The 11,775-nt window shown below is 43.2% G+C and overlaps 1 non-coding gene across 1 annotated transcript; it reads left to right on the plus strand.

The window, feature by feature from the left end:
- The first annotated feature begins 10,060 nt into the window (after positions 1–10,060).
- Positions 10,061–10,133, plus strand: trnav-uac (transfer RNA valine (anticodon UAC)). Its single transcript has one exon. It is a non-coding gene; the product is annotated as a tRNA-Val (tRNA).
- Positions 10,134–11,775: the final 1,642 nt, after the last annotated feature.

Below are 11,775 nucleotides of genomic sequence, written 5' to 3' on the forward strand. Positions count from 1 at the left end.
GCTGGGGTTGTTTTCCTTGGAGCAAAGAAGGCTGAGGGGGGACCTGATTGAGGTGTACAAAATGATGAGGGGCATAGATAGGGTAGATAAAGAGGAACTTTTCCCCTTAGTCGGGGGGTCAATAACAAGGGGGCATAGATTCAGGGTAAGGGGCAGGAGATTTAGAGGGGATTTGAGGAGGAACTTTTTCTCCCAGAGGGTGGTTGGAATCTGGAACTCACTGCCTGAAAGGATGGTAGAGGCAGGAACCCTCACAACATTCAAGAAGCATTTGGATGAGCACTTGAAATGCCATTGCATACAAGGCTATGGACCAAATGCTGGAAAGTGGGATTAGACTGGACAGGGATTGATGGACGGCGCAGACACGATGGGCCGAAGGGCCTCTTTCTGTGCTGTAAAACTCTATGACTCTATGACTCTATGATCTGGAGTCAGACACGTTACCGTTGCGCCACGAGGTCTCGACAGCTTTCTTTGTGTATTCAGGTTCATATATACAGAAGTATCATACCTGGTCCGTGGTGGTCGAATGACACTCATTTGCTTTCGATTCACAATCAAGGAATTCACCTTGACATAAGATTTGGGAACAGTGCATTGCAGAAAGATAATTCAAGTCTTTGAGACGAGTAATAATTGCTTTAATCTTGGCTAATAAATCCATCACTTTCTGTTACAGATTTTGGTTACAAACGCTCTTTGCGTGACATTTGTTCCGCGTTTAATTTTACAAACTGGGTGAGATCGCTGATCGCGGGGAGGCAGTGGGAGCTTCAGCGGCCCCACTGTCAGGATGTGGAAGGATTCATGTTAGGGGTGTGTGGGGGAATTAGTGAAATTTTTTGTAAAGGGCAGTGGGGTAGAAGGACTGAGAGCATTCAGTGTGGGACAGAAGGTGTTTAAAGTGAGGCAACACATTGCCGATCCGCACAGAGCGCGTTAACTGACTCAGTACCACTCTGCTGCTGCTGCAGAGCCGGTGATTTCCACATTGTAGCGGTTATCAAATTCAAGCCTGGGTGGAAACATATATGTTTTAAACTTGCTGTGGCGATCAACTGGAGGCGAATTTATTCTCCTGTCAAATGGGCCACAGCGGCTTCTACCTTGTTCTTTAATTGCTCTTTATTTCACTTCACTGAGTTAGATATATTTCTTAAGGCTAACGGGATCAAGGGATATGGGGAGAAGGCTTGGCACAGGGTACTGAATTTGGATGATCAGCCATGATCTCATTGAATGACGGAGCAGGCTCCTAGTACCGACCCCTGGGGAACACCACTGTGTACGTTCCTCCAGTCAGAGAAACAACAGTTCAGCACTACTCTCTGTTTCCTGTCACTTAGCCAATTTGACATCCATGCTGCCACTGTCCCTTTTATTACATGTGCTTCAGCTTTGCCGGCAAGCCTGTTACGTGGCACTTTATCAAATGCCTTTTGGAAGTCCATGTCCACCACATCAAATGAATTTCCCTCATCAACCCTCTCTTTCACCTCATCAAAAAATTCAATCAAGTTGGGAAAAGACGATTTGCGTTTAACAAATCCGAGCAGACTTTCCTTAATTAATCCACACTTGTCCAAGTGACTGGTCATTTTGTGCAGGGTTATCCTTTCTAAAAGCTTCTTCACTACCGACGTTAAGCTGACTGGCGTGTAGTTGCTGGGTTGAACCTTATACACTTTTTTCAACAAGGGTGTAACATTTGCAATTCTCCAGACGTCTAGCACCACCCCATATCCAATGAGTTTTGGAAGATTATGGTCAGTACCTCCGTAATTCCCACCTTTACTCCCCTCAGCATCCTAGGATCCATTTCAACTGGTCCTGGTACAGCCAGCTTTCTAGTACCTCCTCTTTATCAATTTTTATCCCATCCAATATTCAACTACAGCTCATTAACTGTAGCAGTGGGCCCGGGCGGCGCATCAGTAGACAGTTCGAAAAGGCAAAGTCACTGTCTCGGTCTTAAGTGCTCTGCTCATCAAGAACAACCACACAAACAAAATGGTTTTACAATGCTTACCTCTTATCTCCAGTCAAATTTATCAGTTGGCTCATTGGTATGATTCTCGCTTCGGTGTTATTGGTTGAAACTTGCGGGAGATCCCGGACGAGCCCTTATTTTGCCCGCGAATTATGAACTTGCTGTTCGAACTTCTGGAAAACAAAACATTGGCTTTGATACAGAGCTTTTCACGAACTCAGGACGTCCCAAAGGGCTTTACCCCCATTGAAGTCCCTTTGAAGTGTTGTAATGTTGGGAAAATGTGCCCAAATCATCCCCACTTTAAACCCAACTCTTTGGGATAGAGTTCGGTGCAAAGACTCAGGCGCCTCAATGATGTGGACTTTCTTTGAATGAGTTCTGCTTGTAACTGCACTCGAGCTTGAAACAGCTCCTGGGCCTCCATCTCACGGGAGCAGAGTGTGGTCGCTGTGCAGCGGTTAGCAAGTCGGTGACGAGCTTGGGGTTGAGAGGCGTCGCTTTCAATCTATGAAATTTCACCAAGGCCCAGGGAAAAGAAATGCTGAATGGAACAGTCACTGTGAGCGATGGATTGAAGGGGACGATGCTCCGAGCTCAGCTGGAGAACGCGCAGTGCAGTAAAAGGGTTCGCAACCGTAAATGTCAGACTTATTAATCATGCGATAATTAGAAGTATAATTAACAACAGCTCTTAAACATATCTTTGCGAATTTTAGCCGAGGAACTCCAACACGTTATAGTTCCGAGTTCGATATACAAGTTAATCAAACCTTTAACGAATTCTAAAGTATCTGTTCCAAACTTTTGATATATTTTCCTTGCCTCTACTACGTGACAATGTGCACGTTTAATAGTGTAACCTAACACAACTGCCCTCCTTCTGATGGAAGGTTTTCGACTGGAAACGTTAAATCTGCTTCTCTCTCCACAGCTGCTGCCTGACCTGTTGAGTGTTTCCAGCACTTTCTATTTTTATTACCCGACCTTGTTACCAGAGTATCACTTCCCTTATCTCCTTACCACACTCCTTCCTTACATGTAGCCTTGTCCGACAAACAGGCTCCATTCACACAACGGGATGTTCTGCTTCAGGCATTCATTGGAACTATAAGGGGTACCAGTGGAGGCAGCATATTTGGATTTCCAAAAGGCATTCGATAAGCAAACACGTAAAAGCGTGTTACACAAGATAAAGGCTCATGGGACTGGAGGTAATGTATTAGCAAGAATAGAGGTTTGGTTAATGGACAGAAAATAGAGAGTAGGAATTATCGGGTCATTTTCAGATTGGCAGGCTGTAACTAGTGGGGTGCCGCAAGGATCAAGTGCGCATGCTTCAGCTATTTACAGTCTATATTACTGACTTAGATGAAGGGACAGAGTGTAATGTATCCAAGATTTCTGATGATACAAAGCTAGGTGGGAAAGTAAGCTGTGAGAAGGACACAAAGAGCCTACAATGGGATATAGACAGATTAAGTGAGTGGGCGGGCAAGAAGGTGGCAGATGGAATATAATGTAGGGAAATGTGAGGTTATTCACTTTGGTAGGAAGAATAGACACACAGAATAATTTTAAATGGTGCAAAGCTATTAATTCTTTCGTTCTGCAAATGAAAGTTATGGGGTAAGTAATGGAAATTTATACAATTCTCATTTTTTCAAATCAGCTGAATGTAATCAATTTCATCAGGTTGTGATTTAAAAACTGTGTTATAAAAGTCACTTTCCTGACCAGGAATCGAAATCGTGTTGCGGAGGTGAAAGGACTGGTTTTCTGAATCATTTAAAAGTGATCGCTATGAATCACGCAGCATAGGTTTAAAATCACAGCTACAATTTTTTTCGGTGTAGAAGATTGGATATTGAATATGACTATAAAATCACCATACAACGCCCGTGGTGAGAGAGGGTTCGAGCTGACAATTAAGTTAAGGCTGCGAAGTTACCGCTGAACTGATGCTGACGCCGATCAAAGGATGAGAAACCGCTCAATATAAAGGATGAGCTCACAAACATCAGGCACAGTGCAGTCTGGTCAACGTCAAGCCCCTCCTTTCTTATTCAGAGACATGAGCGGGAGTCAGACGCCACAAACTTTAATTAAAGGCACAGATACGAGTAACACTTCCAAATCATTTCACTGTAAAATTATTTCACTTTATTTAATGGCTGACTGCATTGAATCTGAAAATGATCACCATGAGATTTTATGTTCGCTGCTGATTCGCTTTTCCGTGGACACTAACGCTCCGGTTTCTGTAGTGCAGCGACTATCATGTTCGCCTCCTACATGAACAGTTCCCAAATCGAGCCCGGGTGGATATGTTCGAGTGGAATATTTTTATTCTGCGCAATAACCGGTCTGGTTATATTGAACAAAATTTGCCCCAGATTCCTGATGTCGTAAGTAATGAACATTTTAAACCAGCCTCCTGAAATAAGACGGGCCTTGAAATTGCGATCAGAGATTTGGCTCCGGCTTACGCCTCCGAACCAAGAAACAAATCCCAATTAACTGGTGTCTCCGGAGTTTTGCACACTTGCGGTCTTTGGCCTGCTAGCGTACCATTGGCGCTCACGGTTCGGCAGCATCCCTGGATTCACGTTGGCCAGGCCAACCAATCTAACAGGGGGATTCCTATGATGCTTTATGTACGGAATCCCATAAGCATAATAGAAATCTCCAAATAAATAACATTTCACACCACGGAAGTAAGAATAAATGGTCACATGTTCAAAATAAATGAATTTAATTAAGCATTCAATGGTCTCATTCTGTGCCGTTATGACTCCTCTCTGTCCCACAGAACAGTGAGAGGGAAATAGAGGGCGAGCACGATTCCAACGAGGAACAGGTGCAGGGACTTTATATACAGTTATTCATATGCCAGTAAATCTTTTAAAATTATTTCACTTGAACTTTTCCAAGGAGCATTTCAAGGAGCTGGGAAGAACTTTAAAATTGGGGTTGTTAAAAAATAAAATCCTCCCCGTCGGGGAATTGAACGCCGGTCTCCCGCGTGACAGGCGGGATACTCACCAGTATACTAATGAGGAACTGAGAGCTGCGGTGTTTGATCAGAACTAGAATGGACCTGTGAACAGAGTGAGAAAGAGACAGAAGGGACAGACAGACAGAGAGAGAGACAGGGACAAAGAGAGAGGCAGAGACAAAGAGAGAGACAGATAGAAACAAAGAAAGAGAGACAACACAAAGAGCGAGTGGTCCCAGGGATGAGTTGACTTCAGTGATGTTGAGAGACTGAGAAGCTGGAATTGTTTCCTGCAGAAGGTTAAGAGGAAATTTAATCGAGGTTTTTCAATTTACAAGATGTTTTGATAAGAGTAAATAAGGAGAATCTGTTTCCAGTGCAGGAGGGTCGGTAACTGGAGGAGACTAATTGAACCTAACCGGCAAAAGTACCAGAGGGGAGATGAGTTTTTTTTTTACCACAGCCAGTTGTTGTGATCGGAAATGCACTGCCTGAAAGGGCGGTGGAGCAGACGCAATAGTAACTTTCCAAAGTGAATTGAATAAATAATTGTAAACGAGAAATTTGCAGGACTATGGGGAAAAGCAGTGGAGTGGGACTATTTGAAGAGCTCTTTCAAAGGGCCAGTGCAGACACAATGGGCTGCATGACCTCCTTCTGTGCCGTATCATCTATAATTCTATGAATCTATGATTTAAAATTCAAATTGAATGTTTTGAAATATAAATGTAACATTTTAAAACGTAACAAAATTTACCTAAACGAATTTTAAATGTAAGTGTATGTTTATATCACTTTAAAAATATATTTTAATATTGATTTTAACCCTTACGACGGTAAAAGAAAGCCTTATCCCTGCTATTATCAGGTGTAAGGGTTTTCTGGGCATTCGCTGGACAGTAGTTAGCCCAACTCTGTGACAGCAAAAGTGATGTTGTAGCGGATGCGGTGAATCTGTCAAAGCGAAACTTGACAGATCGCAAATTCTGGGCATGCGGATACCTGGCACTTGTGTAGTCGTTCTGAAGGCGTACAATAGCCTATGCGGTGCATTTGCTGTAGGAAGCACCGTAAAATCCGGGCCATGGTGTAAAATAAGATATGCATAACAGTTCATCACATAGAAAGCACAATATATGTTAGTGAAGTATCTTTAGCATTTATGTCATTCTGTAAATTAAGATTATCGGTTAATTAATAATAATTAAGACAATTTTCCAGGTTAGATGCCTGTTAGAGTTGAAACAAAATTAGTTTAATTTAAGAAAAAAATGTTATAAAAATGACTTCCCTGACCGGGAATTGGAACCCGGACAGTAAGAGCGCCGAATTCTAATCATGAGACTGCCAGGGAACACTGAAGTTAGGTGACGCAATAATCATAATTAGAATGAGTCAATCTGTATTGGATACAAATTAATTTCGCATGTTTACATGTAAAGCATTTCATGACTCTGCGGCTTATAGATCTATTTACATTATATCTGAAATATTTTGCCATTTATTGGGGTGCATCTATCTTCATTGGAAACCTCATTAAGTGCTCGAACCTCTTCTATTTCCATCATACCGGCTGTACAAGAGCCACAAATCAAATGTAATCTCACACGGCGCGCTGGCATCTTCCAGTTCTATATATGTATATAGAGAATTAATGGTGAAAGGTCATCGACCTAAAGGTTACACATCCATGTAAAAATACTGGAGTCAGTTGTACATTTATTTTCTTTATTTTTATAACATACTTCAGGATATTAATATATAAATATCTGTGTTTGAAACTGTGATTCTTCTAAATGGATTTTGGGTGTATCATTGCGCTGGTGATGAATAAATGTAAATGTATCTGTGTGTTATTGATCAATGTATTTGTGTGTATCGGTGTTCTGCATAAAGTCATTTGCGTGTAATTTAAAAGTAAGACAGAAATAAATAGCCAGAACATATTTTTGAATGAGACAGCTTCACCCAAATAAATGAATAAATAATACCGATACATGTAAATATTGGATAAGTAACTGAAGGAATAAAGTGTGCAGGCCTACGGGGAAAGGACGGGGGAGTGGGACTAGCTGAAGGGCTCTTGCAGAGAGCCGGCACGGGCTGGACGGGCCGAATGGCCTCTTTTTATGCTGTATCCATACTCTGATTCTATGATGTAGTTCTGTAAGTGGTGAAAGGCGACTACAGTGGCTGACCAGCACCTCAGGGATGGGCAATAAATGCTGGCCTTGCCAGCGAGACCTACATCCCAGAAACCAATCTAATAAAATACATCTAATTCAAGTTCTCATTGTTGTGAGATAACCATTAATATATTAATTATCCAGACTCATATGAGCTGCAAAGCAACCATGACCCCGACGTCATTTGAACACGCAGCCTCGGGATCAGGCGCACTACCGTTGCGACACGAGGTCTAGACAGCTCCCAATCATATTCAGGTTGATATATATATATATATATATACAAGAATCATAGCTGGTCCCTGGTGGTCGACTGGAACTCACCCGGTTATGATTCTTAATCAAGGAATTCAGCGTGACAAAAGATTTGGCTACAGTTCACTGTATAAAAGTAATTCTAGTCTGTGAGACGAGTTATAATTGCTTGCATCACCGTTAATAAACCCAGTACTTTCTGTTACAGATTTAGGTTACAGACACTCTTTGCGGGGCGCTTGTTCTGGGTTTAATATTACAAACTGGGTGACATGGCTGATCGTGATCAGGCAGGGGGAGGCTGAGCGGCCCCACTGTGTGGGTGCGGAAGAGAACACGTTAGGGGTGTGCGGGGGGAATCAGTGACATTTTTTGTAAAGGGCAGCGGAGAAGAAGGACTGAGAGCTTTCAGTGTGGGACAGAAGTTGTTTATAGTGAGGCAACACATTGCCGATCAGCACAGAGGGAGTTCACTGAGTCAGGTCCCCTCTGCTGCTATAGAGCCGGGGTGTCCGCAGTGTAGCGGTTGTCACGTTCGAGGTTTGGCGAACAACCAGAGGTGAATTTATCCTCCTGTCAAAAGGGCCACAACGGCTTCTCCCTTGTTCTTTAATTGTTCTTTATTTCACTTCACTGAATAGATAACTTCGAGTGAGAGAAAACCGATCCACAGTGAGACCCATTTCATCTTATGTTCACTTTTAAACACTGGAGTCTCCGAATCGCTGAAGTTCAGAAATGTAATCCATGAATCTGCAGGGTGGCAGTCAGTAAGAAACCGTTTCTGTCTGGATGCGGGAGAGGTGATGGCTTCCGGCTGAAGATTGCCGGTACTGTCGATCGATTTTTGTTGGGTAAGCGTATTCAGGGTTACGTAACCAAAGCGGGTAGATGGAGTGAAGATACAGATCAGCTCTGATTTAATTGAATGGCGCAACAGGCTCGAGGGGCTGAATGGCCTCCTCCTCTTCCTATGGAGTCACTGCAATACAATGCACCCGAGTGCTGGAGGGTTTTCGGTGTGTTGTGGTTATCGCATTCCGCTAACGCACGAAAACTCAATGGTTCGAAAGTGGGTAGATGCCTTTTAATGGCTTTTCTCCATTCAAGTTTAGTGATTATGAAAACTGGAATAATTTGCATGCTTGGTTCAGTATAAATAAAATGCGCATTGACAGGCGAATTATGCCATTCAAATGGCAGCATTACAATGAGTGAAGTAATTCTCAATAATATTTCCCAAAAAGGACACAGTTTGGGTTGCGGTACTGTAAGGAGGATTTGGGGAAAGTTGGCGCTGATTTAGGGAATCTCCCACTCGCGTGTCGCTATTTGACGAGCTGGGCATTATTATATTTAAAAATCGAGGCCGGCGACTTTCTCATTGAGAATGTGGAAAGCAGAACAACACAGATTAATAGGAAAACACAAGGTCGGCGACAGGATTCAAATTGCAGTTTTAATCGGTCTGTCTGGCTGTCCTTTCAATAAGTAATAAAAAAAAGCGCGTCTCTAAAAATGTCCCCACCCTGTTATGATTCAGGAAACTGCACAGGGATATAGAGAAGAGGAAGAGCGAAGGGGAAAATATTGTTTCCAAGGAGAACTAATGCAGGGACTCCTCTGCTGCGCCTGGGGTGGCCTCCTGCAGCCCGGATACATTAACATCCTAACAGCTCATTAACTGTAGGAGTGGGACCGGGCGGCGCTTCAGAAGACAGGTCGAAAAGGCAAAGTCACTCTTTCGGTCTGCTCTGCTCATCAAGAATAGCCACACACACACGATGGCTTTACAATGGTTAGCTCCTCACCTGGCTAGGCTTTGAAGCGGCATTCTCGGTAGTCCAATTTTCGCTTCGGTGTTTGTTTAAATTTCCGAGAAGCCCACGGTTCAAATCCCAAACGAGCACTCGTGTCGCCGGCCACTATTCAACTTGCAGTTGAATCTTTTGCAATCACCCTTTAATAACCGATTACCATAATTTACAGAATGCAAAAAAGGCGTAAACGCTCTTCAATGACGCATTTTCCCCTTTGTAAGTTATCAACTGTTAACCATATCTCATTTTACACATTGTATTTTTGGAATCTCGATTAAATTGCTAATTGCTTATGAAAGCAGAAATTTGGCGCAACTTTATTTAAAGTGAACAGGATCGTTCACTGCACATAACGAAATCCTGGCGAATAGTAAATGTTTCCCGCCCGGGCTCGAACCCGGGACAATTCGCGTGCGAGGCGAACATGATAACATGTACATTACACCAACCGCTGCGGCATAGCCCACAGATAATAGAATCAGTAGTGAACAAAATATCGCCAAGTGCACATTTTCAGATTCAACGCAGTCAGCTTTTTCATCAATGAAAGAAGTTTTCAGTGAAACGATTTGGAAGTATGTGTTACTCGTACTTGTAGCTTTAATAAAAGTTTGTGACGTTTGACTCCCGCTCATGTCTCTTCTTCCTCTGTTGAATAACAAAGGAGGGGCTGACGTTGACCAGACTGCACTGCGCCTGATATTTGTGAGCTCCTCCTTTATATTGACTGATGCTGTTTCAGCTGAACCAATCAGCACAGAGGGGCTTCACTGGTCAGTTCCCCTCTGTTGAAGATACGGACCCAGCAGTTCCCGTAGTGTAGTGGTTTTCATGTTCGTTTTACACGCGAAAAGTCTCCGGTTCGAGCCCGGGCGGGAACATTATGTTTTATGCTGCTGTGGATGAACAACCAGCGGGTATATTTTAAGTGACAAAAGAAAATTATTGCAAATGCTGTAAATCTCAAATAGAAACGGAAAATGGTGGAACTTCTCAAGAGGTCAGGCAGTATATGTGGATAAAGAAACAGAGTGAACGTTTCAAGTCGATTACACTTCTGTTAGAATTGGGAAACGTGAGAGATGTATGGCTAGTTTATTCTCCTGTCAATAGGGCTACAGCGGCTCCTCCCTTGTTCTTTATTTAACTTCACTAGTCAGATACCTCTGAGTGAGAGAAAACTGATCCACAGTGAGGCCCATTTCATCGTTTGTTCCCTTTTAAATCCTGGAATCTCCGAATCCCTGAAATTCAGAAATGTAATTCATTAATCTGCAGGGTGGCCGTCAGTGAGAAGCCTTTTCTGTCTGGATCCGGGAGTGCAGCTGGATTCAGGCTCAAGATTGCCGCTACTGGCGATAACTTTTTGTTGGGTAAGGTTATTCCGGGTTAAGGAAACAAAGCGGGTAGATGAAATGAAGATACAGATCAACCCTGATCTAATTGAATGGCGCAACAGGATCGAGGGGCTGAATGGCCTCCTCCTGTTCCTATTGAGTCGCTACAATGCAATGTACTCGAGTGTTGGAGGGTTTCCGGTGTGTAATGGTGATCGCTTTCCGAAAACTCAATGGTTCGAAAGTGGGCAGAGGCAATTTAAAGTATTTTCTCCATTCAAGTATAGTAAATATGAAAATTGAAATAGTTTGCATGATTGGTTCAGTATAAATAAAACACGCATTGACAGGCGAATTATGCCATTCAAATGGCAGCGTTACAGTGAGTGAAGTAATTCTTAATGGTATTTCCCATATAGGACACAGTTTGGGTTGCGGTACTGTAAGGAGGATTTGGGGAAAGTTGGCGCTGATTTAGGGAATCTCCGCCACGCGTGTCGCAATTTGACGAGGTGGGCCTTATATTATTTAAAAATTGAGGCTGGGGACTTTCTCATTGAGAAAGTGGAAGCAAAACAACACAGATTAATAGGAAAACAAAGGGTCAGCGACGGGATTCAAAGTGCAGTTTCAATCGGTCTGCCTGAGTGTCCATTCAATAAGAAACAAAGAAAACGCGTCTCCAAAAATGCCCCACACCGTGTTATGATTCCAGAAACTGAGCCGGGGGAGAAATAGAGACATAAAAGCACAGGGATATAGAGAGGAGGAAGAGCGAAGGGGAAATTACCGTTTCCACGGAGAACTAATGCAGAGACTCCTCTGCTGCGCCTGGAGCGCCCTCCTGCAGCCCGGATACATTAAAATCCTAACAGCTCATTAACTGTAGCAGTGGGACCGGGCGGCGCTTCAGAAGACAGGTCGAAAAGGCAAAGTCACTGTCTCGGTCTCCAGTGCTCTGTTCATCAAGAATAGCGACACACACAAAATGGTTTTGCAATGGTTAGCTCCTCACCTGGCTAGGTTTTAACCGGCGTTCTCGGGGATCGATTTTTCGCTTCGGTTGTTTGAATAAATTTCAGAGAAGCCCCAAATCCCAAACGAGCGCTCGTGTCGCCGGCCACTATTCAAACTGCAGTTGAATCTTTTGCAATCACCATTAAATAACCGATTACCATAATTTGCA

The sequence above is a fragment of the Somniosus microcephalus genome, unplaced genomic scaffold (assembly GCF_052327205.1).
Source record: "Somniosus microcephalus isolate GS21.2 unplaced genomic scaffold, FLI_Smic_1.0 unresolved_chr4, whole genome shotgun sequence".
NCBI lineage: Eukaryota > Metazoa > Chordata > Chondrichthyes > Squaliformes > Somniosidae > Somniosus > Somniosus microcephalus.